Genomic DNA, 27,807 nt, shown 5'->3' with positions numbered 1-27,807 from the left:
GACCCATACAATCATGTCTCTCTTGCAAGTATTATTGTTGCATTGTCCCAAACCCAGAATCCACAGCCCTGAATCTAATGTGTATAGAAAGCAAAGCCAATTTTGAAGGACTAGTTAGTATTCTTTAAGACTCACTGGAGCAGTTTCATGTCTTGTGATTGCTTCTGGGCACAAATCACAATTTAACGAGGTGCAAGGCTGAGAAAAAGGAGTAAATTGAGGTGACTTGTACAATAGTGGGATTTTTTATTGCTCTTTGGAAAATTAGTTGTGCAGTAAAACTTTAAGCTATTTCATGAATGTGTCATGGCAAGATATCATCCTTGGAGCAACAATCCATCTTCAAGAATGTCAAAATGCAATTTTCAAAATGAAGTCCTTTTCTCTTCCAGGCTACATGCAAAGAGCCAAGATTTCCACTCAGGCCAGCAGCAAAACATGCAGTTGACTACTCTTTTTTGGCCTGAAGTTCATAGTCCTGTTGAGCTGTTCTGTGTCTAAGGAGGAAATAGGGTAGTAACTGTCTTAGAAAAAGGCAGGGTAGTCAGTGAAAGTAAAACTTGCCCTTAAGGCTTGAAAACTCTGTATTTCATTCATGGTTTCCCTTGCTTGAGTCACTTTTTTTTCAACTTCCCTATCTTTGAAATGCTAAGATAACCTGTTCCCTATAAAATTTCTCATTCTCATTAAAAATCCTGATTAAGAGCTTAAATACAGGTCAGTTTCATTACACTGATCTTCTGGACTGTCTTAATGTTAATCAAAAAACATCATCTATAAACTCTCAAATTAGTGGTCCTACTTTCTAGAACATACATTTGAGATCAAAGGCCCTTTGCAGCTGATACAGTACAGATACTTGGCCTTCAATTTTGAATGTATATTCTAAATAAACAAGAAAAATCATAAAGTGCCATCAATAAAAGAAGCCAAAAGATGTGGCTGGTATTGTAGAGGAAATCAGCAAGACGATCCAAGTTCCTTTGGATGCCCTATTGGCTTTGAATGTTTCTTTGCTCTAACACTCATATAATTCTTTTAATCAGTATATCAATGGGACACACAAACTTTTATACCCACAGCATACCCATGTAGTGGAAGAATAGTTTTTGCCCCTGCTTCATAGACAAGAACTCAAATTTTTTTCTCCATTTGTACCTCCCCTGAAAGCACTCGGGTGGAGTACTAGGCCTACCTTCATAGGCATCCCTCCATCAGCTTTTCAACTCATATCTTTGAGCAAAAATGTTCTCTTTCCCAAAGATTAACTTTGTTTTTTCTCTTGAGGTGAAGCCTATTAGATATGTAGCAGATTGGAACTATTTCACTTCATTATATTATTCTGAAGTTCAAGGAGTCAACATTTTAGGTGAATGCCAGAAGAAATTTCTCAGGAAAATCCTCAGCAAAAGTTCCCAAAAAGTGTTTTGCTTATTGATAGGATGACACTCTTAGTCATACGGTTATATGGTTCACTTTTAGATATTCCTGTGAGGAGCAGGGAGCTGGACTTGGTGATCCTCATGGGTCGCTTCCAATTTCAAATATTCTATGATTCTATTATTCTATATACTTGCATGGTCTTTAATGCATCGACATTATCATGTAGCTTTGCCCTTCTATGTTATGTGTTGCCACAGAAGTTCAACTCCAAAAATTCACCCCATGATTTTATTCTACTGCACAGAGTTTCACCAGTCTCTTGAGACTGCTGAGTGACTAGATTAAAACCTTACAAGAACATCTCACCAACAGAACAACTTGAAGCAGGTATGTTCTTTCCTTCTGTTATAAATAAAACACAGGCAGTGATGGTGTTCTGTGGACAATAGGTGTGCTTTTCATTGCAGTGATTTACATTTAGATGCACAGGTAATTACAGTCCAGAGTGCAGTGATCAGAGAGATGCCATAGGCATGCTCATGCTCTCTTTACTGCTGGGAAATGGTCAGACAAATAAGGTATTTCATTTGTGTGAGTTATTTAGCAGGGAGATTTTGGCCTGTGATCAGTCTTCATTTGTAGCTATAAAGCATCTCAGGGAAAGGGAGCTATTAAAGAGCATCGCCGGCAGCTGTATGTTTGCTAATGAGGGAATCTTTATGGGCTTCCCCACTGTGTGAAAGGGGGGAAAATGGGTTTTATTTCTTTGTGCAGCCTGTGTTTGGCAGCTAGATATGAAATTATGACAGTTAGGCAGGAAGATTAGGCATTGTCAGGAATTTGGACGCCACAGACCATAGAGAGCCAGGAACTGAAATGGGGAGAGAAAGTGGGGCACAAACAAAGGTTCTGGAGAGAGGTGAGCCTCAGTTCTTTCCAAAAGTTGTCAAAAAATCCGTGTTTGACTTTTTCAGTCTGCTGTGGAGACTTATAGAATCATAGAATCATAGAATGGTTAGGGTTGGAAAGGACCTCAAGATCATCTAGTTCCAACCCCCCTGCCATGGACAGGGACACCTCTCACTAAACCATCCAACACAAGGCTTCATCCAACCTGGCCTTGAACACTGCCAGGGATGGAGCACTCACAACCTCCCTGGGCAACCGATTCCAGTGTCTCACCACCCTAACAGGAAAGAATTTCCTCCTGAAGATTTAAAAACAGTGAGGAAGTAGTTAAAATCTCTAAAATAAGTGTTATTTAGGGAAAGGCTAGGAAGCTGATAGAAGTAATGTAGATATAGATGGCTAATTTTATTTTCACTTCTAACCAATTTACTGAGGGAAAGAAAAGCATTTTGACTGGAGTTTTCAATTTTCATGTTTTTTGAAATAGTACTTCTGTTTAAAATAGATGTTCAGAAAGATTTTATTTTTAAAAGCTAAAAGGATAGCAAACTGTGTCTTGTAAACACCTTCTATCAGTTTGACCCAAATCAGCTTTCTGACCTTCTTTTATTTTGCCAAAGTTACTGCATAAGACTGGTTGGTTTTTGTGTCAGAGCAGAACACAGTTCCCTGCTAATATTTTGATTCATGTTTCAACCCCCCCCCCAAAAAAAAAAAAAAGGAAAAAGTGTTCATCTATGTTTGGAAGAACATTTTATAAAAATGACATAAATGAGTAATAGGGTAGAATTAGGATAAGAAAAAGAATTAAGTAAAATTTCAGTACTAGACCTGAAATATTGAGGTTGATTGTTATTAATTTCACAAGAGTTACTATGAAAGGACTATGAAAGGAGTCCTATGAAAGGACTAATAAAATGAATGTATTACAGTGAACAATATAAACCCATCAGGCATCTTTGGTTTCTGCAGATAAGTCAGAGGGACATTATTCAGTTATTTATGGGATAGGTACAATGATAAGAAACAATAGGATTGAAGGGCATGATCCAACAATCGTTTAATATGTTTACTCAAGCTTTAGTCCTCAAATGCTCTTATTCAGTGAAAGCTTCCTACAAAAGCTTATTCTATCTTCTTATTCAGGTAGAAACGTCTTTTGGGAGCTTCTATGTATATTTTGTTTTTCCTTTGGTATCTATGGAAAGGTTTCTATGCTGAGTTCTGACAGATGCAAGGAGTGCAGTGCAACTGTTCTTTGACAGCAATGACATTCAGAAATTATAATAGCTTCAAGAAAGAATCCACACACTGATGGAGGGTTGCAGCCAGACTCATTTGCACTTTGCTATCAGTAACCGCCACATCAAGTCGTTCATATTGCACGAAACAATGCCAATGAGTTTATGTCACTCTGTGGACTTTAAATACCTAAAATATCTCAACTATGGTAGCACAGAGAGAGCGAACTGCAAAGTATACCATACCTGAATTTAATCTATCGTTCAGGATTATCAAGCAGTTTACAGAAACCTTGCCTTGGGTTTTTTTTGAATAATGTCTTGGGCTGTGTCAAAAGAAGCATGACCAGCAGGTAAAGGGAGGGGATTCTTTCCCTCTGCTCGGCTCTTATGAGGCTGACCCTGGACAACAGTGTCAAGCTCTGGGGCACCCAACATAAGAAATATGTGGACCTGCTCAAGTGAGTCCAGAAGGGGCCTCAAAGATGCTTCGAGGGCTGGAGCACCTCTGCTATGGAGACAGGCTGAGAGAGCTGGGCTTGTTCAACCTGGAGAAGAGAAGGCTTCAGGGAGACCTTAGAGCAGCTTCCAGTGCCTAAAGGGGACAACAAAAAAAAAAAAAAAAAAAAAAGTGGGGAGGGGCTTTTGACAAGGGATGCTAGGGATAGGACAAGGGGAAATGTCTTCAAAATGAGAGGGGAGATTTAGATGGGATCTTATGAAGAAGTTCTTCCCTGTGAAGTGAGGGTGGTGAGGCCTTGGTACAGGCTGCCCAGAGAAGCTGTGTCTGCCCCATTCCAGCATTCAAGGCCAGGTTGGAAGGGTCTTGGAGCAACCTGGTCTAGTGAAAGCTGTCCCTGCCTGTGGCAGGGGGTTGAAACTGATTCTATGAATTTTATACCGGATACAGAAAAATTTGTTCTGGCTGAAAACTTGTGTCTCTTTAAATATTAGCATAACTGTTTACTTGGTGCAATAAAAAGAGATCAAGTCATCAAAGAAGGTGATGGTGTGGTCCCTCTAAATCCATTACACATGGCTTGAGGATTTTGTTTCCTACTCAGTTTGGTCTGGTGTCTGGACCAAATGCAGCCACTGCTCATGTGGTATGAAGCTGTCTTATTGATTAAAAATTTGGCATTAAATGCTCTTATTTGGAGGAGATGTCTGGAAGCTGTCAGATCTAGCTCCCCACTCAAAGAAGAATCAGTTTCGATCAGGTTGCTGAACTTGGTCTAGTTAAGTTTTTAATATGTCCAGGGATGGAGATTCCCTAAACTCTCTTGTCTTGTCTTCCAATATCTGACTAACCTTACAATAAATTATTTATTTCCCAGTATCTAAAGGGCATTTCCCTTCTTTCAGCTGATGTCTTTTGCCTTTACTCCTATCACTATGCACTTGCAAGAAGAGTCTGCCTACATCTTCCCCTGACTCCTATTAGGTAGTTGAAGACAGCAAGCAGATCTTTTATAGACTTCATTATTTCACACTGAAAACCTCTTGTTGCCAGGAGTGTCTTAGAGAGCGCGTGTTAGGTGCTTGTGGTAGAGCTGCCCTTTTTATTTCTTCCCTAAAAATTGCAGTTTGCACACTCCAAGCCATCCTTCTAAATGAGCCAACGGACAATAAATGAGATGACTGTGGGGTTTGGTACTAAACTGCACTTCTACTGCAAAACAAAACACTGTTGTAGTTTCCTCTTGTAATATCTACAGTATTTTTGGAAATACAGTGGTGGTTGACCATCAAACTATGAATGCTGTTACAATCAAACTCAGATTTGGCTCTTCTGAAAGAGTATTTCACTGCTGAAGACCAGCTGTTAAAATGCTCTAACTGCTTAAAAGGCACTGAGAGGTTTTTACAATGTCTGGGGCCTTGGAGATGAGAATGTGGAACTACGGCGTGTTGAGGAAACTGTTATGAATATACACAGATTTTTACACTTTTGGGGTTTTTTTTTAGCTAGTCTTTGGCTCAAGTTTACACATTTTTCTAATTATGCTACTCCAGCTACATCAGGAAGATCTCTTATCATTAACAGGAAAAGCTGAGGGGCATGTTTTCTTCTTACCCCCAGCACACTCCTGATCTCCAGACAGAAGCTGGGTACACGCAAGTGGCAATAGGATATACCAGGGAGATTCTTTGTTGGACATAGAAATGCTTTCCAACACTTAGTGTTTTCTGAGTAATGCTAAAGTGGGATTCTTTAGCTTAATTTTTTTACATCTGTGTATCATCAGATGAATGACATGCAAGGAGACCACAACATGGGAGAAAATAAAGTCCTCTCAGTATCATTGCAAACGTTCACAATGTTTTATCAATTCCTAGATGCTACTGCCAAAAAGTGGTATTAAACCATTCAGTTGGTGTTGTTGTATTACGCAAGACCTATAATTTCACTCAGTTTCCCTCATCATAAGCCACAGGCTCATTTTGCAATGCACAACAAAATACAGCGTTAAGCCTTCTTCCCAAGCAGAGCTCTGAAGTTGCAGATGTGTCCTGATGCTCTCATGAAAGTAAAGTATGGTAGCCAGAAATAAAGCTTTTACTGTTTTTTTTTTTTTAAACTAAACATTTTGTGGTTGCAAACTGAAGCATTTTATCCTAAACCATTCTTGAGAAGAAAAAGGTATATTTTGAGAAAAAGTTTTTTTTGGAGTGGTTTGCTGGTTTACTTTTTGTTTTAATTTGTTCAAAGCCACTGGTGTTTTTTGGATTTCAGTTGCCAAAATCCATTGGCTATAACCTGAAAATATAAACTGTGACCGCCAAAAGCCAGAAATATTTTTTTAAATCCTCTCTTCTTTTTTTTTTTTTCCTGCATTTTGGTATTTTTTTTTTTTTTTTAATAAAAGCCAGAATCTTATTTCAGGGGGGACAGCAGGAAGAGCTTTTCTATGCATTCGATTTATTATTTCTATGTACATAAGCTTTTGCTTTCTAATGAGAGAAGGTGTATCTTCCGATGTCTCTATCACTGCTAGGGAAGGGTGTTTAATTAGTGCAGAAGGATTTAGTGAGGTTAGAGTACTCAGTCGTCTTGAGACAGAGATAGTAGGAGAAATGGATGGTGATGTTTTCACATTGAAAGAGAGGAAAAATTAACTTGCATCATATTTTAAGTATCACCATCTGGCTTGTAAATCTTCCTCTTGGCTGTTAAGGAATGTGGTCTTCCTTTCTAAAGTTATGCCTTTCTGGAGATTTAAAGTGGTGGGAGGAGAAATATAACTAAGAATGCAATTTTAATCCAAATACAGATGTCAGTTGGATCTAAATACACTCTCAGCTCTCCAGAGGAACTGTCTGGAGGTTTTAGCAGACCTTTTTCTGTAGTGAAACTTGCGAATCATTCATGCTGAAGGCCTGGATTAACATTAGGGTTAGCATAACAGTGGTAGCCTATATGCAGCTTGACATCAGTAGGTAACTTTGCTTTGACTAGCATGAAGCAAGAGACCAAGAACACATTCCTTGTAAATGGTTTCCAGTGCAAATCTGATTCATTCATAAATTAACAGACATCTTTTCCCTGCCCGAGGACCAGAAAATGAAGCTTTTTATTCACACTTCCTGGTTCTTATTTGATCTCTGTTCTTAAAGACTGTCCCCTTGAAGTTTCATTGGCAAAAGATGTGAAAAAATAAAAGATGTAGGACAGCATCCAACTGATCATCCCATCACTGCTTAGTTTGGGTTTGGGGAAGCAGCAGTGACATATGAGGGAGGTGGAGGAGCCAGCTTTCCTGGAACCTCCTGCCAAATGGCATTTTATTTTGAGGGTAAATGTTTTGCTTACAACAAAGCAATCCTTGTAGACTTAGCTGATAGGAAAGATTTTAGCATTTTGCTAAAAAAAAAAACCAAACAGCAAAACACCAAAGTCGTTTAGTAACTTAAAAAAAAAAAAAGGCATAATAGATTTCAGGACAATCTCAGAGTTTTTGTTGTTACCACTGAAACATAGAAAATAATAAGGTACAACCTCATAAAAGCAGCAGATACTGACCAAGTTCAGGCACTGACACAAAGAGCAGGCAGCTGGGCACTTGCGAGAAGAAGCAGAAATATGGACACAGAAGCGGTACATGGTTTCCCTGTTAAAAGTAAAGAAATGTGGTCATGCTAGTCTGATAAGAAACTGTCCATGTTCTCTCTTTCTTACACAGCCTGTACTTTCTCCTATCTATTTTCTGGTATCTATTTGTTGATCTCTCTTTTCACTATCTCCACTCGCAAAAATACACTTGGAATGAATGTATTCCTATTTTGAAAATCAGTTTATGTTTACAGGAGAAGAGCTTAAAAGGTAATTTACTTGACTGGTTTATCTTAGGCAGGTCCAGGGTTCCTTCTGTATCATATGGTGGAAAAGCAACACCCTTTTCACAAGACCACTGTCCCAGCTGCTAAAGCAACATTCAGTTACGATGTTAGTAAAAGTCTCAATCTTTTCTTTGCAACAAGAGGTGGAGGGAAGCTACCGTTTTGAGTTAGTTGTGCTTTTCATTGACTTCATATGAAAATAAACGGATAGATTAAGTTCAGATACATGTGGGTTCAGTTTATTTTTGTTATAGCAGAATAACAAGATTAAAATTATTACAGTAGATATAAAATATCTGGTCTGTACCAAAGCATGTGAGACAATAGCTCATGAAGTTGTTCTTGCCACATGAATTTAATCAGCCTCTCTGTGAACAGCTGCATATCCCAATATTTCACTGAGATACTGAAAACAAAAAATAGAGGGTAATGAATCACGCATAATATTACATGGCATTGTAGGAAAGCAGTTAGTGGAATATCCACATGTATCAGTGTTAGTTAACATCCTCATATATGATCTGACAGAGAAATGAACACAATCATGAATGAAACTCACAGATCTCACTCAAGTGGGAAGCGCCAAGAATATGCATGAGGACAGAGGATTTGTGGAAAGGGGCCAAAAGATTATGGGCAGCCAACAGCAATCCAAAATGATAATCAGTGAAAAGGAGAGCTGGGAATTGTCCATGCCAAAAGAGATGTAAGGGAGATCAAGTTAAATGAAGCTGCAAAATATAAAAATGCCTGTGTAGGTGTACAGTGGAAAAGAAGAAACAGCACTTTCATAGCTCCATTTCTGCATAAAAGATGAAAAGAATCCCTAGAAAGTGAATAAATATGGGAGACACATAGATGGCTTTAGCATCTATTCAGCCATCGAGCAACTGTGTGTAGAAAGGATTCCCAGTATCTGCTATTCCGAAAGATCAGTAAAACACTGAGAAGTGTTTCATAAATATATGAAAAATAAAGAAAACTTAAGTTAGTTTCGGGGGGAGAAAAAAGGTGAGGTTCTGCCTGAAGAGTCTGAAAGATCTTTGATTGCCATTGCACAGGGTAAATATGCAATGTCCATCATATTTGAAAAATGTCATACACCCTAAGTACATATTGTCTATCATATTTGAAAAATCATGGCAGTTAGGTGAAGTTCCTGATCATTGGAAAAAGAGAAATATAACCCCCATTTTCAAAAAGAGGAAGATGGAGGACTCAGGGAACTACAGACCAGTCAGTCTCACTTCTGTGCCTGGCAACATCTTGGAGCAGATTCTCCTGGAAGGCATGCCAAGGCACATGAAAAACAACAAGGTGCTTGGTGACAGCCAGCATGGCTTCACTGAGGGGAAATCCTGCCTGACCAATTTGGTGGCCTTCTATGATGGGGCTACAGAACTGATGGACAGGGGTAGAGCAATTGACATCATCTACCTGGACTTGTGCAAAGTGTTCGACACTGTCCCACGTGACATCCTTGTCTCTAAATTGGAGAGACATCAATTTGATAGGTGGATCATTCAGTGGATAAAGAACTGGCTGGATGGCCACACACAGAGTCGTGGTCAATGGCTCAATGTCCAGCTGGAGACCAGTAACAAGTGGTGTCCCTCAGGGATTAGTGTTGGGACCAGTCTTGTTCAACATCCTTATCGGTGACATGGACAGTGGGATTGAGTGCGCCCTCAGCAAGTGTGCCCATGGCATCAAGCTATATGGTTTGGTTGATACGCTGGAGGGAAGGAATGCCATCCAGAGGGACCTTGATAAGCTTGTGCAGAGGTCTGATGCCAACCTTATGAGGTTTAACCATGCCAAGTCCAAGGTTCTACACCTGGGTCGGAGCAATCCCAGGCACAGCTACAGGTTGGGCAGAGAAGAGATTCAAAGCAGCCCTGGGGAGAAGGACTTGAGGGTGCTGGTCAATAAGAAACTTCACATGAGCCGGCAGTGTGCGCTTGCAGCCCAGAAATCCAACTGTATCCTGGGCTGCATCAAAAGGAGCATGACCAGCAGGTCAAGGGAGGTGATCCTGCCCCTCTACTCTGCTTTCATGAGACCTCACCTGGGGTATTGTGTGCAGTTCTGGTGTCCTCAACATAAAAAGGACATGGAACTGTTGGAACAAGTCCAGAGGAGGGCCACGAGGATGATCAGGGGACTGGAGCACCTCCCGAATGAAGACAGGCTGAGAAAGTTGGGGCTGTTCAGCCCGGAGAAGAGAAGGCTGCGTGGGGACCTCATAGCAGCCTTCCAGTGTCTGAAGGGGGCCTATAAGGATGCTGGGGAGGGACTCTTCATTAGGGACTGTAGTGTCAGGACAAGGGGTAATGGGATAAAACTTAAACAGGGATAGTTTAGATTGGATATAAGGAGGAAGTTCTTTACTGTTAGGGTAGTGAGGCCGTGGAATGGGCTGCCCAGGGAAGTTGTGAGTGCTCCGTCCCTGGCAGTGTTCCAAGCTCAGATTGGACAGAGCCTTGTGTGGGATGGTTTAGTGTGAGGTGCCCCTGTCCATGACAGGGGGGTTGGACCTAGATGATCTTGAGGTCCTTTCCAACCCTAACTGTTCTGTGATTCTATGATTATATGATTCTAAGTATGTGTCTGAATGACACAGGGCTCATGCTCTCCTTGTCCATGGGCAGAAGCTCTTTTGTGACTGCTAGCAGTCACTTCTGTTCAATTACACACAGACTCCCGAATTTATTGTTCCTGGGAAGCTACCATCAAAGCAAGAGGAAGGTAAGAAAGTGGAAGCGGCATGTTGGAAGGGTTAACAGAGAAACAGGAGGATGATTAGTTACAATTTCCATTAAATCCCGTTGGGACTTGATGGTGGCTCCTCAGTTGAAGCTACTCAATAGCCGGCAAGAAAATAAAAAATTAGACCAGATTTTGTCAACAAAGGGCCAGTTTCCACCCTCCAGTTCCCTGGCAAGTCACCACGTGCTAATATCTTGTAGAGAGGTGCCAAAAAAGGTGCACAGTTCAGTTCTTAATCTCCCAGACTTACTAACTCATGAGTTACATTTGGCAATCAATAGTTTGACACATATATAGAGGGTAATAGCAATAGGCCAAGGAGAAGGGAAAGGGCTACAAAGAAAAGACTGAAGCTGCATAAAAAGGGTGGACTAAAAGATGAAGTGAGGCATTGTCCATTTTGATATTTTCTTAGACTCTTAAAAGAAGTGTTCTCATTAACAAGTTTAGAGAAGCACAATAAGAAGTCAGTCTTGCTGGAAAACTATTAAGGTTAGCTTTCAATCCTGTAATCCCAGAGAATTAAAAAAAGAGACATATTTATTCCTTGGTATGGTGGAATCTGTGGACACTAGTTCTTCATGCTTTGATCCTTTGGCTCTGAAAAAAACAAATGAGCTGAGAAGTATATTAACAGTAAGAGGTGACAAAGACAGAATGTTTAGTTGTGTGGCAGACAGAAAGTTTATGTGTGGCACAGATCTGTCTTTAAAATTCAAGATTTTCAATGCTTGAAGTAATATCAGAGCCAGGCATGACTTCTGTAGAAATTTTGATTTGGAATGGTGTGGTGAAGGCATTTCCAACAGAATGAATTATTTGGAGAGAAATCAGTTTTTGGAGTCTTTAAATTTTAGTAATGCAGAGGTCTAGCTTTTTCAAAATCAGATTTCTTTTCATATAATTCAAGCAGAACTAAAGCAGCCACCTCAAATCTCTATCACTAATTCTAGCTCTCCACACTCAAAAATCATGAATATGGGTCTCCATAAACCATGGTTCAGTTTTTGGACTCTCTGTACAATAACTTCATCTGGAAAAGAGGGGAGATACAGCTACCTTGTACGGCATTAGGAAAGAGATGTACATTATCAAAATCCCTCTGAATACCCTGGCTTTTTGGATAGTCTTCTTAGGGGTAAGCAACCACTTTGTCCCTCTTCATCTCTCATGTCCATCTCAGGATTCTGCTTCTCAATACATCATTACTTAGTCTTTCTCCTCCAGCCCTGCACTAGGACAGATGATAAGTTACTTCTTATCAACTTCATAGAAGATGCAGATTGAATCAAAACCATGGAAGAGTTTCCTGGTTGCTGTACCTTTACCTCCTCTTGCACAACAGCAGCCCAAGTGAGTCAAAATTACGTTGAGGTCTGGTTCTGAAAACAAGCATATCCACCAAAGAACGTTATGTCATTTGGCTGAAATCTTTGAACATTGCTGTTTTTCAGTGCAAACTTGAATTTTTACTTCAATTTTCTGTTTCATAGAAAACTGTAGTTTCCTAGTGTGTGTGTGTGTATTTCTGTGTACATGGATTTTAGTATCAGTTATTTTGACAAGAGTTTATAGAGGGAAATAGATACAGGTAGAGATCTATTAATGACTGTAGTGTCATTACAAGTGTTTGTGAGGAGAGAAAACAGAACAAGCTTTTTCATACCGTATAATCTAAATTTCTTTCACTAGATAAGGGATACCTTAGCCATGCTAAATCATGCTTAACATAGCAACTCTATTTCCTTGGCAGACTGTCACATTGAGTTTACCTCAGATGCCGAGCATCCTGCTCCAAATTTTCTCGTTACAAAAATTACAGGGTACATCCTGGCCTTGTTTGCCCACCCTGAATGGCTGTTATTCTCTCCCTCAAGCACCCAGTTATGAAAATTCCCTCCTTCCCTAACGCGTACACTCACACACTTATACACATTGCTTGACAAGACTCTATTTTAAATGCTAATAAATGTCTATGGCAGATTTTGTTTGCTTTTCTGGTTAACCAACTTTACTACTCCACCTCATCATCTCTTTTTCCAGGAAGAATGTTCCATGTTGACCCCACAATTAAATTCCAGACAGCCTGTGAATTCAGCACTAAGGGACTTCTTGGGAGATTTCAGCTATTATGAAAGATAGATGAAAAAATAACAACCCTTGGTTGCTTCCAAGGTGCACAAACTATATTTGACCACCCAAACACAAGACAATGCTCCTTCCAGTTATAGGGGAAAAAAAAAGAAAAACAAACACCAAAAATAAAAAGCTCAGCTTAGACACTGTAGGAGCCTCTTTTTTTGGAAAGGCCAAGGTTTTTAGTACAAACCAAAACCAGAGGAGTTCAACCCAAACCATGAATGCAAGACAAGAGGTGCATGTGGTTTGCTACTTTTAATAAGCTGCCACCTGATCCTAAGAGACTTTTAACTACGTGTGGGACACAGGATATCTATCACAGAACGGTAATTTGCAAATTAGGACATCTACTTTGAGGAAATTAAAACTGGATTTAGCTGAACCATAATCATGCCACTGTCTTTTCTCAACGTTTTCTTTATTCTCCCTTGCGCTCACCTCCACAGCACACTGCTAAGCCAAAGTATCATTCTGAGACTCCATACGAGGGTGGGACAGCAAAGCTGACATTACCTTCCACCTAAATGTCCTTTGATTTATATCTGCTGTACCCAGAATTTCCTGAAAGCATAGCTAAAGGGGACTTTCATTTTGTCAGGAGATGAAGTTGGGCAGCCCTGCCATGGGAAGAAGTCCCACCAGGACAGAGAGATAGGAGGAAAGGAGGCAGAAGAAGACAAGAGCAGGTACTTTTGGAACAAGTTGCCCCAGCTGCCTGAGCAGATTCCTCACTTTGACTCAGAACAGACACAGTCCTAGCCTTGCAAAAACCTTTGTCTTATCCCTACTTGCCCTTGTCAAAACTCCTTCTTCAGCTTTATTGTTCGCCTCTTTAGGTACTGGAAGCTGCTCTAAGGTCTCCCCAGAGCCTTCTCTTCTCCAGGCTGAACAAACCCCGCCCTCTCAGCTTGTATCCACAGGAGAGGTGCTCCAGCCCCTGGAGCATCTTCATGTCCTCCTACGCACTCACTCAAGCAGGTCCGTGTCTTTCTTATGTTGGGGACCCCAGAACTGGACACACCCCAGCAGACATGGTGAGGTCTCACCAGGGCAGAATAGAGGGGAAGAATGCCTTCCCTTGACCTCCTAGCCATACTTTTATTGACACAGTCCAACTTGGTGTCCATCAGGACACCCAAGTCCTTTCCTGCAAACCATCTTTCCCAGATGGCTGCCAGCCTGTACTGGTACAAGGAATTGAGTGAACTGGAAGTCCCAGACCTACTCAGGATGTCCCATGCATACAAACTATCCAAATTTACAGGCAAACCTAGAAAAACCCTTAAAGACCACTGGACAGAGAATGGAGGGCCACATGGTCATTCCTTTTCTTCTCTCCCTTGCTTTTAGAGTGTAGGGGAGAGAAATGGTGTCTGCTCCATCTACTGAGGATGTTCTTGTGGTTATCACACAATGCAGCAGAGGTCAATAGGAGAGATATATGAAAGAACTGAAGTAATTAATAGCTTGGTATCATTTGGTTCATGTATTTTTGATCTCTAAGTAAATATTCCTATGTAGGCAGAGTTTCTAGATTTCCAAGAAGAAAGCTACGTATTTTTGTGCTCCATATTTTTGCAAACCCCACTAAACGTGTTCTTCAAAAATATTTGATCCTTTCACCTGTATTCTCTTTGGCATAACTGGAGGAGACTAGTAAATATGCTCAGAAAGGAGACAAGGAGGGAGACAAGGAAGGAGGGAAAAGAAGAGGGAGAGAGAAGGATGGAGAAAAAGATACAAAGTTTTGTTGTAGCCTGACTAGATATTATACAAGAATAGTGTTGAAGATTCTAATAATTTCCACACTAACATCTGATTGGAACCAGGAAGACCAGCATCATAGAGAAGACTAAAACTAAATTGACTTTTAAAAGCAGAGAAATGTTTACTCCACTTCATTTAAAACTTCAAAAGAGAACATCACAAGTTTAGGCTAAACACTTGGCAGGAATTCAGCTTGTGCCGTATGCTATCCAAATGTATTCAACCCTCCTCGACCCTGAGTGTGCAAGACAGCTGGAAGGCGAGCAGTCACAGCATGGAAGGAATGAGGATCTCATGGTTAAGCCATTAGACAAGTCCCCAGGAGATCTGTTCTCGTTCTTCAGTTTGTCCACAGACTCCCCACATGAATGAAAGCAAGTGGTTTAATTTCTCTGGGCCTCCCTTCACTGCTGTGAAGAAAACATGCCAACAATCCAAATAGCTTAAAGTCAAAAGGATCTGACATGAATGGCCACTAAGTCCAGTTCTGTGTGATGCAAACACTAACTCTTTTATTACACTCAGCCTCTTTCTTGACTTGCCTATTAAGAACAGAGTCTTCTTCATTGCAGGGCTTTCTTTCATTTCTCATACATGAAAGCCTAGAGCCACGCATTTGGCTGTGGGCACTAAAATGAGATACCTAAATTAGGATCTTACACAGTCAAGACTCCTCCCAGTTATTGGATAAAAGTATCTAGGGTGTAAGTCAGATCTCTAATGGGCTGAACCATTTTCAGGAGCTACCTGTTATTCTCCAAGAATATATGTTAAGTTCAGAGTCTGATATATCAAATTATTAAATAATTTTAACGAAGTTTTAAGTGATTTATCTTCTTGATTGTGAATAGGTGAGATCTGTAGTGAGCCTATGGCCTTTCGAGCACTCTTTCTGTAAATCTCTAATTAGAACCTATCAGTAAGGTCTTTGTCATTATGAGGTCCTTGGGCAGGAGCCATTCTTTAGTATTACATATCACCCATTAAACAATTAAATCCTTGCCTATGGCTGGAGCTGGTAGGTACAACAACAGCTTCAGACAGACCACTTGGATGCCTGGATTTATGCAAGGGAAGAGCAGCCCTGCAGAGAAGGTCTTGGGAGTGTTGGTTGACCAGAAGGTCAACAAGGCTGGGCAGTGTGATCTTGAAGCCCAGAAAGCCAACCGTATAGTGGCCTGCATCTCCAGCAGCAAGACTGGCAGGTTGAGAGAGGGCTGAAGTTTGCTTTCGCATCCTTTGGGTAACAAAGCAACCATACTAAGTCTTCACATTGTTCAGGGAGAGGATGAGGTAATGTTGGTAGGTGGAAAATGCACTGTTACCCTGTTCATGGAAAAAGACAACTCTCCACTATCTTGTAGGTGGCAGGTTAAACCACTCTACATATCTCCTAATCACAGAAACAGTTCAGGCAGAAATACAGTGGAAAAAGTGAACTTTTAGTTCCTAAACCAATCAGGCACAGAATTCCTGCTGTACAGGGGCTGCTGAACAGCCCTGTTCCCATGATTTGCTTCAATGCTATATTCCTTTTTCCCCTTTTTTCTTTTCTGCAGTGTCCCCCTTTATATTCTCCAAGCCTCCACATATGAGCAGCACTCCTTTGTTTACATTTTCCCCATTGCCTCTGGCTTTGTTACTTTCATATCTTTAGTTAATATTTATTGTATTGTTCTGCTGTTAAATTCCTTCTTTTTCACCAATTCAGTTAAACCTCCCCCCCTGTTTCTTTTTCTTATTTGTAGTGTTAGGGTGAGCCATCTGCATATATCACTGCTCATCTGTAATACCTTATGGTGGTACCTTATTAGCTCTCCCATTTGATATCTGCATACTCTTTAACTGCATGCCCTGAATACAAGAACAAGCCAACCAGTTGAAATTTCATCTTGCTTCCTCACATGCAGAGGTCAAAGCTGATACTCCTCAATGACCACATCATCCAGAAGCAGCTTGTCAGCTCCAGCTGTCCTCTGTTAGGTGGGTCTTGCACCTGGGGAGGGTGATATGATGGGGAAGAAGTCACAGGGCAGTGGTGCAAACAAGCAGTGAGTCACGTAGGAAGACCCAGCCAGGGCATCTTTCCCTCAGGCTGATTCTTCTGCCAAAAGACAGGTTTGAAAAAACCCATTAAGGGTATTTATGTGTATCTTCTTTCATACAACAATCGGGATACAGTGTCCCTGTCACAGGGTGCTTTTGTAGTGTAAGAATGAAGAATATAGGTCTGAAGAGTAGTGACATTGGTTGTCACATGGACATTGCTACAGAAAGACAAAGAAACAGTATAAAAATGTACATGTTTTTGGTGACAAATCCTGAAAGAAAAAGTTAAGTATTCTACAGCAGCACTGCTGTGGAAGGTTCAAGGAAGCCTTTCTTTTCATTGGCTCTCAGTAGGTGACAGACTGGGACAGGGAAGGGTTGAGTCACTCAAAGTGCGAGAAGCTGTTGTTGGCTGGATGAAAGAAAACAGAGGGCTGCCATCAGCGGAAACAGGAGGTACACTGTAGTGGTCAGGGGCATAGGTGTATAGCTGCATGGCAATCAGTCCTCCTCTTTCATTAAAATTTTTGCCTGCATATGCATAGTCCCAATATAGATAAGGCATCATGATCCTTTTAATGTAAACAACTCATTTCTTGATGCTGATGCTGACACTGAATTCTCTGTGCAGAAAGACACTATGAAGGGGTTCAGCTTCTTTATTTAAATAGAAAAAAGTTAACATGATCCAGCATTTCCACAAATAAGGTAAGGGAAAATATTTTGCTTTGCCCAAGTTAAAAAATAAAAAAACGAAAAAGGAAAACTTGGAATTTGGAGTCATGTCACTTTCTAAAGTAAAATTCACACATATTTGGCAGAAATATGACTTTTGAAAATTACCCTTTGTATGAGAGTTTTGCGACAATCTCGTAATTCCTCCATTTCTATTGAGTACACTGTGTCTGTACCAGACACTTCTGTGGTTAGCCATTTGAGGGATCTGTCTTCAAAACACATGTCTGCACCCCCACGGTGACTCTTTGGAAGACTTAATGCATATGATAAGTTGGATGCTAAACAAATATATCTGAACCATTCACCATTCACCATAGCTATGCTGCTATGCATTAAGCGTGGCTTCAGAGGACTTTCCCTCCATTTTCATAGAATCATAGAGCTGTTTATGTCAGAAAAGACCCTTAAAATCATTGAGTCCAACTGTTAATCAGCACTGCAAGTCCACCATTAAACCATGTTCCTAAGCGCCACTTCTACATATTTTTTAAATAACATCATGGGGTGGTGATTCCAGCACTTCCTTGGGCAGTTTGTTCCAGTGCTTGACAACACTTTTGGAGAAGAAATTTTTCCTAATATTGAATCTAACCCTCCCCTGGCATAACTTGTCCCCATCTCCTCTTGTCCTATCGCTTGTTACTTGGGAGAAGAGACTGAACCCCACATCACTATAACCTCCTTTCAGGTAGCTGTAGAGTTATAAGGTCTCCCCTGAGCCTTCATTTCTGTAGATTGAACAAACACAGCTCTCTCAGCATTTCCTCATATGGCTTCCCAGTCCTTGGATCATCTTTGTGGCCCTTCTCTGGCCCTCCTCCAGCCTGTCCACACCTTTTTTGTATACCACGGACCAAAGCTGAACAAATCACACGGCTTCTGCAAGATACCCCAAAATGCCTATTGCTCAACACTGATTGTTAGGAGATGGATAATTCAGCTGGAGACATCTAGATTGTCAACAGTTAACTGAGAAGTTAACTAATAAGTTAACTGAGATGACACCTGCTTTTGGCAAGACCTTGTGCAGATTGCTTACTGCCTGGTCATACACTCATTCACACTTCATTCCTCTTCCCTGGGACTAACTTTTGACCTGCCAGAAAGTGTAACCTTTTCTGACATTGTCCTTTAAAAACTCTTAACGTATCAGTTTGAAGCAACGTTAATAGCCTGCTGGTGGTGTTTTTTCTGTAGCTTCGCTTCCCTCTGCTAAGCGCAAGACAGGGTCACCTGGTTAATAGTATTAACAAGGGTGAGATTTGCAGTGGCTGTTTTAACACGAAAGACGTAAATGTCGCGCAAGCAGGGACGAGACCCCAGGACTCAGGTCAATGCTCCCACTGCCTGAGCCGGTGAACCAGCACGATTTTGCCCCTTTCTCAGTGTTTCCATTGGGTTCACATTCCTGGTCAGCCGGGGGGGCAGGTCTGGCAGGTCAGACAGAAGGCAGTTGCTAATGTGACTTGCCAGGTGGGCTGAAGCAAATACACTTAGCAAATGCTGGAGGCAGTTCAGGCAGAAATCAACACCTTCCCACTTCTTTTTCAATAGCTCTTTGCAGACATGAACTTGCATCGCAATTTTTTTTTCCCTTGAAGCAACCTATCTTTTAACCAGTACTAATTCAGCCTAAGCTTTCTTTAATTACTATATAAAGGCTCCCAAAGCCCTGTGGCATGAAATTATTGGAGACCAGCTGTGACTGATTACATTTTTCAATTTCACAGGACACAGCTACAGTAAGGCTGTTTGTTGTTATTCTTTTTGTTTTTTAAAGCCAAGTTGAATTTCAATCTGGCCTTGGAAGAGGTCAACTCTCTCACTTTTCCAATATATAAAAAGCGAATCCCATACTTTTCTTTCCAAAGAAAGAAAAGCTTAGTTTCAGTCCTGCCACCTTCCCATAGAATGCCTGTTATAGAACGACAAAGAGAGTTTCCTGTATATCCACAGTAAAATATCTTTTTCTGTGAACAGATTGACCTGGGCTCTGAAACCCACAGTATCTGACTACCTGAACCAACCTTTCTCGCATGGCATACTCAGGTAAATGGCTTTGCACTGCTTTTTCCCACCTATCCCCAGCTGATAACTGATAATTCTATTGGCAACCTGGTAAGTGTTGGGAAGCAAGCAAGAAAATCACACTGTCGACTCCCACTGCTCTTCATTTCACATGAGCATATCTCATGCTCTTAGTTGCAATTTGAGCTGGTTCTAGAGTATCACTCACTCATAATGATACTAATTAGCCAGTCTAGCAACACTACCCACTACATCATAAAATTCTCTATACATCTTCCAAGCACGGGATGGACAATGGTACTATCATAAGCATTGATCTCCCATGCAAAGCAATTTATTGACATTTAATCATATAAGGTTGATCAGTACACAAGTTAGCAGTCCAGTGGCTCAAAATCTCTGGTTATTTTTTACCATATTCTCTATTTACGTGTTGCTATTGCAATGGGTCTAGGTGTTTGTATTGTAACAACAGCTGGAATTGACTTATGACCACTGAAATTCTCTTTCTTCTTCACCTAATATGTGGCACTAAAGGGGTTAATCAAACCAGGCAGATGGAGTAGACATATCACTAACTTGTTCCCTTTAATTACTTTGCAGAGCATGAGGGAAAAAATAATGCCTCTAGGACCCGAGTGCTTTATGGCAGGGCAAGTGGAATAAACCAAGAAAGCAGCATCACTAATTAACTTGCAGTGAGCTCCAGCACAACCCGTGACTTCGTGAGGAGAAACCAAAGTAGATGCTGAATTGTTCTCATGACCTTGTCATCTGGTGCTACTGCATCAACAGAGGACATGGGAAAAGGACTTCAGATACACAGGACTCATGTTTTTACTTATAGTGCAAGACCATTCATGGGGAAAGATACCTAGGTATCAATTAGTGTCCAGTAGAACAGTATATAAACTAATTTGGCTCCCTGAACAGATGAGAAATCTAAATAAACATGCCCATTCAGAGCTCTCTGTTATGGGAGCTAGCTGGCTCCTACAACCTCAGATAGTTTATAGTAAGGTGGTATGGATATCTCTATAACATGTGCTAGTCTTGCAGAAGTATCTGAGTGGAATTAATCCTACCTAGCTTCAGACATTTTTATCTGAGATGTTGCCTAGGCCCCTTTTGTACCACTGGAGAGAAATAGGCACTTAACAGTGCAAAATTCATTTGCTTCATTTTAGTTATACTCTTTAGGATGAGGTGAATCAAACTATCAACAGTCTGAATGAAATTCAGTTGCCCAGCTATAACCACTCAGTACCACTTCAAACACCAGCTGAAACACTCACAGGTCTAGCTACCAGCTGCTGAAAGGTCTTCTGACACATTTGCCAGGCCTGTATGGATCTCTGTTCCCTCTAACATCTCAAATGGCATTGAGCAACTGAATCCTGCCTTCTCTATTTGGGTGACGGTCATCTACGACTAAGTACATTCAGCTTTTTTGCTGTGATCAGAGTTCACGCAACCACACATGAGCTAGCTTCAAAACAGCTACCATAAAGTCTGGCAACCATGTATCTTTCTGAGTTTGTGGAATATCTTCCTCTCTGATCAGTTTTAATTTCTTCCACGGTTGCATCAACAACAGGGCCCAGTCTAGGTGCGTTAAAATCAGTCTGAGTGTGCCTATCTGATGATGTGTTTCAATTCTAATGTCAAGCCACACTTTAGTTATAGAAAAAGTTATTTTTTTAGTCCTCACTCTAAAAGACAAGCAATACATAAATGCCCTCAGGTAGGCATTTTGAGCTGGCTTAGGCTGAGAAAGAGAACACCCGTATGAGGAACATATTCGTCTTCATATATCTAAGAGAGTGTTTGAAGAAGAAAGAAGGAATCTGTTGTGGAGAATAAAATAGGAAGTCACATTCTTCACTTGAAGTAAAGAGATTAAGATTATGCTTTAAGAAGCCTCCCATCTCTAATAGACTAAAAAATCATGAACTGGAAATAATTGTGTGGGTATAGGTGGGGTATCTCCCTTACCAAATATCTTTAAGGATAGGTTTGACAAATATCTGTCAGAAATCATGTCACTAAGAAGATATGACTAACTAGTTGTCTGGAGGGTTTTCTTCAGTTCTGTGATTCTGTGATTCCCCTCTGGGAAAGGGCCAAACCACAACAAATCCCAAAGTAGGTATTTAGATGGATAGTAAATGTATTCATGATAATTACATTTAACACTGCTAAGAATTCTGGAAGATTATTGAACCTCCTGGCTCAGGATTTACTTTTACCAGGCTGGTTTACAACTTAATCTCAGTTGTGGACAGATACTTTTACACACACTGGATGTGAATGTTACTGATTTTAACCTAAGATTTTTAATGAAGTGCCGGAAACCAGTCCAAAGAAAACTTTCTTATTCCTTGCACTCTGCCCCACAGAGGAAAAAGGAAGCCAAGGTCACAAGATCAACTAGCTCCAAAGATTAATTCCTGTCTTCACAGAAGACTCCTGTATAGCTGGAGGTATTGAAGAAAAGAGAATAGAGGCAGAAGAAGTAAGGAATTTAAGCTTTATATAGTCATAGACGATTCTTTCACCCTTGCCACTTTCCTTGCCAGGGGCAAGCTGTGTTTACTTGACAGATCTTTTTCTTACCTTGATGTTCAATGTCTGCCTATCTGTGGCTCAGAAAAAGTGAAGCATTTAATTAAGTTTGACAAAGCTATTAATAGTGAGCAGGAGGTGAACATTAACTCAGGAGATGTAAGCAGCTTTATTCATAGTTCATTTTGAACACTCTATGTCCCAGCAGTCTTTGACTTCATTGCAATTAGCTAGTGCTGCCTACACTTATTTTCAGAATTGGTTGAATTAAAAAATATGCTTAAGCAGATGCCTTACAGAGCTAATCTACTACCATTTGAGTGAACCAGTAGAAGCTGGAACAGGTAATGATTTTGTGAAGCCGCAATTAAGAATGATTCAGTAGTTCAATCCAATTGAAACAGTCAAACTAATACAGTAGCTAGTGTACTCCAATTATGAGAATAAGACTAAAAGGAGTGACATGGGGAATCACAGAAGATTTTGAAAGGTTATGCAGTGCATGTCTTAGTCCTTAGGCAGGAACAATGCCGTAAGCCATCCTTGACTGACATCTACCCTATGCTTAAAGGTGCCCAGTGGAGGCAACTGCTGCTCCAAGCAATCAGACTTACTGTATTGCTACCCTGTTTTTCAGGAAGTCTGTCTAAATCACCAATTTGAAATGGGTTGGGATTTTTTTGGTAATTTGTATTCAAGTCTTCCTAATCTAGTCACCATGGACACAGAGAACAGATTGTTCTCTTCCACTCTGAAACAATTTTCAAGACTCTCGAAAACTGGTTTTGTACCTCCTCCAGCCTTTCTTCTCCAAACTAAGAAAACCCAAATTCTTCCAGCCTTTTCACTTAAGCCATGTCTTGTATTGGGACAATTAGAAGAGCAACTAGTTTCTTGCTAGCTAGAAGGCTTGGGCTTTGTCATAGGCATTATTATAAGAGTATTTGTTCTTGCATTAAGTAACAGAGCAGGCACTTATCTTTCTTTTCTTAGCATATGACTAGTTAGATAGACAAAAGAAGTGATAAGGCCACAGTCCCTCCCATAACGCAGTAGCTGTGCTCTAGGTCAAGTTGAAAACATAATAATAAAATACAGTCTTACTCATTCCTCATGTTGTGGACCACAACCTGAATTTCACAAAATGGAAAAAAAAAAAAACAAACAAACCCAAACAAAACAGATTGTTCAAGGTTTGAGCTTTGGAGACAGATTTAGGTTTTTGGACGAGCGAATGGGCTTATAACCACATCCATTAGGTCATATTGTTTGTACAAATACGCAATAAACCAGCCAATACCATCTGACCTCTCATCACATATTACAATAATTGTTTCTGCCTGCTTATTGCTTAACAAAACACCCTGCATTTTGTACTGACTAAAGGATATAGAACTCATGTGAAGTCATAACTGCCTTTTTGGTTTTTGACCAGAGCAATTCTTTTTTCTACTTTTTACATTTTTCATCAGAACACATACTACCCACAATTAAATTATTTAATTATTATACCCACAATTAGATTATTCCTAGTACCTATTAAATCTGGTCCAAACTTTTCAGTTTGGAATTAATTTGAAATTGTGCTCTCTGTGGAATGTTAAAATCAAATTTCTAGTCTCATGAGAGTTTTCCAGGCTCCCTCTTCAGGCAGTGAAATGAGAGTTGCATCACTGGTAAGCAGCTGTCAAGTGAGTGGAAGATGTCTAAGATGCATTGAGAGTCACACTTGGAAACCAGCATCTGTGCACAGACTTCAAGAGTCTCACTTACTTGCCTAGACTACCTGGTTCTCTTTTGAGAATGGTGACTTTTACCACTACAATGTAGATCACAGAATCATAGAATCATCAAATCGCAGAATGGTTTGGGTTGGAAGGGACCTTAAAGCTCATCCAGTTCCAACCCCATGCCATAGGCAGGGACACCTTCCACTAGACCAGGTTCCTCCAAGCCCCGTCCAACCTGGCCTTGAACACTGCCAGGGATGGGGCAGCCACAGCTTCTCTGGGCAACCTGTGCCAGGGCCTCACCACCCTCACAGGAAAGAACTTCTTCCGCAGATCTCATCTAAATCTCCCCTCTGTCAGTTCAAAGCCATTCCCCCATGTCCTATCACTATATGCCCTTGCAAAAAGTCCCTTTCCAGATTCATCCAGATCATCCCATGTATTCCAAACATGTGTCAGGATGAGCTCAAGTGTGTGTTTATCATTACTCCAATGACTACAGAGATTGTCTAGACTCATTATCTTCCACTTTTTTCTGCATGACATTTAGGCAATCTTAAATAACATTAATCCCATGGTAAGTATCTGCATGTTCATTGATTCATGTGATAGAGGCCTATCTCCACATTATTTCCTAGCAAGGATAAACAGAAATGGGAAATAGGTTTTGTAGCCCAGCTGACTCAGTCTGTTTAATCTCAGCTTCTTTATCACTTCAGATCTTTATCATTCCAGTTCTTTATCACTCCATCTTATGGATGACAATCACAGGCGGCAGTGAAAAGCTGGAGGCCTAAATATCTTCAAATATATATCTAGATTCACTGTAATTCATCTCTTAAGGTCCATCCTTGTTTTGTATTGAATTTGCCACACACTATTTTTTTATGCCGTTTCTAGTATTTCTGTTTCTTGTATTGAAAGAGATAGTAAACAGCAATATCCTACTCAGTTTCTGCCGCTATTCATGCCTTCTGTCACATCCTCCCCTGTAATTTCTTTTCCAGGAAAGAAAGACTGAGTATATCTGAGCATTTCTCATGCAAAAGCAGTTTGATAACTTTACTGATTCTTGTCATCCATTCTTGCAGAATCCTGGCTATGGCTTTCCTCAGCTTCTATCAGCAAAAGAGTTACCTTATGGAAAAGAAAGGTGTTTAATCCAGCAGTAGAGGTTGTGAAGGTGAGAATGGGATCAGTCTTCTGAAGGATATACTAGAAGAATGTGCCAAGTGGTCTTAACGAGTTAGGTTAGGCAGGTAATCTTTTACTCTTTGCTATTGTACTCTTGCTCTTGATCAGATTGCAGCCTCTACTTGAGAAGGGACTTGACTGCAGCTGAGACAGTGCAATTAAAAATTTCTATTTTGAGCTCTCAGCATTTCTGGATAAGAAAAATGAACTAAAACAGTAATAAATAATAAAAGAATAACCCTCCTCCCAACCAAATAATAATAATAAAAAAAAAAAAAGTAAAAAGAAAAGAAACCAAATTACCACATTAGCAACCTGCCTGCTCACCTTGAGCTTTGCAGTAAGCTTTTGGGGTCAAGAGCAAATCCAACCCCCCTCATTTATTTGGGATGGGCTTCCTGAGCTCTTGCAGGGTTTTTATGAAATTGTGTTGAATTTGGTCTCTGCTCTGGTTTAGATAATTGGCTGTAAAAATGAACAGGAGGGTGAATAAAAAAGCAAAGAAGCACCACAACCGGCTGGCTGCCACAAACAAGCACTGCCCATGACATTTGTAAATACTCAGAGGTGAAGTGAGGCAGAGAGCAAACTTCGTAATTTCCTGAGCAACTGTCAGAAGCAGGCTTGGCTTGGAGCAGATGAGTAGGATGGGGCTGGTGGCCTAATTGGTCCGAGAACCAGCCTCTGGATACTCTACATGAAGGGGAGAGATGCCCCCTAATGGGCGATCGTACAATAATCTTCTTTCGGAAATGCTTTCTTCCTGTCTTAAAGGCTTGTGTGTTCACTGAAGTGTGAGTCCATATTTCTCAGTACCTCTCTTCTGGGTCTGGAAAGAAAAAGGCAACCACAGAGTATCATTGCTGAGTCAGACCTCTTCCATACTGCTGGCCTTAGGTCTGCATCAGTCCCTGTTTTCCCTACTACCCTTGTTCTGGGAAAGCTGGCCAAAGCCTCTTTTGAAGGGAAAAGAAGAGAAAGGTTGGAGTAGTAAACTTCTTATGAGGTATAGGAAAAGTCATTGTCTTTTAATATGCATGACAAGAGTGTGAATACTTATTGGGTCATATGTTGGAGAGGAGTCACAGTATGAAGCTGAAGTCTGATTTCTTGGGGGAGGGGGAAGCTATGGTCGTGTGGGTTATATCCCTATAGCAGATATCTCTGGCTGATCCCAAATTTGGGATACTGGTGCAATGAGGAAGAGTCTTTGAATGTGGATGCCAGAAGTGGGAGGTGTGAACCTCCTTACGGATCCTTGAAATTTGAAGGGGCTCTCTGGGACATACTCAAAAAGAAGAGATTTCTCTATCTTTTGTGTTATGAAGCAACATGAAGTTGATGCATGGCCTGCTAGGTTTTGGCTTCCAAAAAGAACTCTTTCACTCTGTGCATTAGGACAGAAATATGGTAGCATGCACTTTATGTCTTTCACTGAATATCAAGTCAACACTCCAGATTAGCAAGCAAGGATTCAGGCACTTAGCAGAAGAATTCTAATCCTGCATTCAAGTGAAAGCTGATTATTTTTTCCTCCGAGTTGTTTTCCTCCAAGTTGCCCAGTTTCTTTTACATTGCTGAACAGTATTGAACATTTGCCATTTTGTGTTTTTCTGATTTTCTCCTCTTCGCTGTTGTCCTGTCACAGTCCTTTATGGTGTCTAAGGAAGGGAGCTAAAATTTCTGGTTTTAGCTAAGTAGTTTAGTGGAAGTTGTGCTTTCACATCTCTTCAGAGCAGGACCTGCACACCTGCCTGCTGCCTTGCTCTAGCTGCCTCCACTACTAGTTGAATGAAGAACAGAAGCAAACAGGGTCCTATATTCTCACTGTATCAGTACAATACATCTGATGGCATAAACATTAATATTCCCACCTTTGTTTACTTTTAAGGTTATGCTTTCCATAATCATCAACACAAACAGCCAAAGGTATGAGATGAGCCAGGTAGATACATGTTTTTTTCAAGAAAAACTGCATAAAAAAATTTTGGCTATGATTTTTTTACACTGCACCATAGGCACATATCCAAAGTAAGATAGGAACAGACTGAAAAAGTAGTAGTGTTTTATTCACTGTCTGCATTTGATCTATGCATGTGTCAGGATTCCCACATGGATTAGAGAACCTGAATTAGAAGTCTGGTGCCAAGTTATGCTTTCTCTTGTATCTGTAAGTTGCCATTTTATTAGATACTAAGGCTATGCTAAGCTTTTGGACAGTGGACAAGGGTCTTAAGGAAATTGACAATGAAGCTGTCGCCTGCCTTAAGGCCCAGCAGCAGTGTAGTCTAAAGTAACCGTCAGGAAAGTAGAATTTTGGCTGTCTCCCTTCCCTTCTTTTATTTTCATGCTCAGAAGCATGAAAAATTGGAAAGAGGAAAATATGAAGTTCTAAAGAATAATGCTACAGAGGAGTCTTTTAGGTTTTGTCACATATCAAGGACATATCTTTAAGAAATTTAGTATCAACTAAAAAAAAAGAATTACAGGTTTTAGTCTTGCATATCATGTCTTATCAGTCACTGAGTTAATCCAGAGAGCAGGCATTGTGACTCTGTGCACAAATTAGGGAATCAACATGAAAGAGGGTAGATTTAGATAGGATCTGAGGAAGAAGTTCTTCCCTTTGAGGGTAGTGAGGCACTGGCACAGGTTGCCCAGAGAAGCTATGGCTGCCCCATCCCTGGCAGTGTTCAAGGCCAGGTTGGATGGGGCTTGGAGCAACCTGGTCTAGTGGAAGGTGTCCCTGCCCATGGCAGGGGGTTGGAACTAGATGATCTTTTGAAGTCCCTTCCAACCCAAGTCATTCTGTGACTCTGTAGGTAAGTGTTCCTGTGCATCTTGAGCACACAGTCTCCACTGTGTAAATGCAAAGGTGAGCCGATATGCACATGCATGTGGATACTACTGTTTGAGTTGATCTCATGCACTTGTTCTGGCCTTCAGTTGTCAGT

At 40.6% G+C, this 27,807-nt stretch overlaps 1 long non-coding RNA gene across 1 annotated transcript; it reads right to left on the bottom strand.

Moving 5' to 3' along the window:
- Nucleotides 1–226: 226 nt before the first annotated feature.
- Nucleotides 227–22,006, bottom strand: LOC136009224 (uncharacterized). The gene is made up of 3 exons (XR_010610411.1): nucleotides 21,981–22,006; nucleotides 7,558–7,645; nucleotides 227–497 (listed from the first exon to the last, which is right to left on the bottom strand). It is a non-coding gene; the product is annotated as an uncharacterized LOC136009224 (long non-coding RNA).
- Nucleotides 22,007–27,807: the final 5,801 nt, after the last annotated feature.

This window comes from Lathamus discolor, chromosome 2 (assembly GCF_037157495.1).
Source record: "Lathamus discolor isolate bLatDis1 chromosome 2, bLatDis1.hap1, whole genome shotgun sequence".
Lineage (NCBI taxonomy): Eukaryota > Metazoa > Chordata > Aves > Psittaciformes > Psittacidae > Lathamus > Lathamus discolor.
This window is presented reverse-complemented; position numbering and strand designations above follow the sequence as displayed.